At 49.2% G+C, this 689-nt stretch overlaps 1 long non-coding RNA gene across 1 annotated transcript; it reads right to left on the bottom strand.

The window, feature by feature from the left end:
- Nucleotides 1-4: 4 nt before the first annotated feature.
- On the bottom strand, nucleotides 5-598 carry LOC104983698. Its single transcript, XR_824671.1, has 3 exons — nucleotides 276-598; nucleotides 137-190; nucleotides 5-50 (listed from the first exon to the last, which is right to left on the bottom strand). It is a non-coding gene; the product is annotated as an uncharacterized LOC104983698 (long non-coding RNA).
- Between the last annotated feature and the right edge of the window lie 91 nt (nucleotides 599-689).

Consider the following 689-nt stretch of genomic DNA (forward strand, 5'->3'; position numbering starts at 1 on the left):
AAGACATGCAGCTGGCTGTAGATCAGTGTCACATCCCGGCCTCGGAAGATCTGCAGGGTGGGGAGGCAGAGATGGAGGCATGAGGATGAACTTTGGGGACTCCTCTCTACCCCCTACCAGGTTCCCTGAGACTTACCTTAGCCACAAAGCAGCCCCCTGGCTTCAAGACGTGTGTAGCAATATTCAGAGCCTATGGGCAGGACAGATGGCTAAGGCTGAGATACAGCCAGCCAGGAGGGGGCCAAACTGAGGTAGGGACAGCCAGGGTTACTCACAGCTAGGAGGAGCTGGGCCTGCATATACTCATCAACATCGTGGAGGCCGGTTACTGTGGCAAGAGGAACAGCATTAGGGGGCCATACAGTCTAGCTATCTTCCTGTCCCAAAGAGGTTAGAGCGCTAAAAACATTTACCAAGCTCTCTTACTGCTAAGGTTCTGCATGCAAATGACTACATCTGCCAACTGGATGCATATTCTGAGCTCCTAACCCTAAGACACTCGTTTTCAATCTCAAAACAATCTTAGGCACGAGTATTATTTCTTCTATCTCCAGTCCAGATTCAGATCAGAACGAACATCTCAGATGCAAACACATACCAAAAAATAAACTCTTTACCTTCTTGCTGGAACTTGCTCCTCCCATCATTTCCCCCATCTCACCTGATCCTTCCAGTTGTTCAAGCCAAAA

Source organism: Bison bison, unplaced genomic scaffold (assembly GCF_000754665.1).
Source record: "Bison bison bison isolate TAMUID 2011002044 unplaced genomic scaffold, Bison_UMD1.0 scf7180017863228, whole genome shotgun sequence".
NCBI lineage: Eukaryota > Metazoa > Chordata > Mammalia > Artiodactyla > Bovidae > Bison > Bison bison.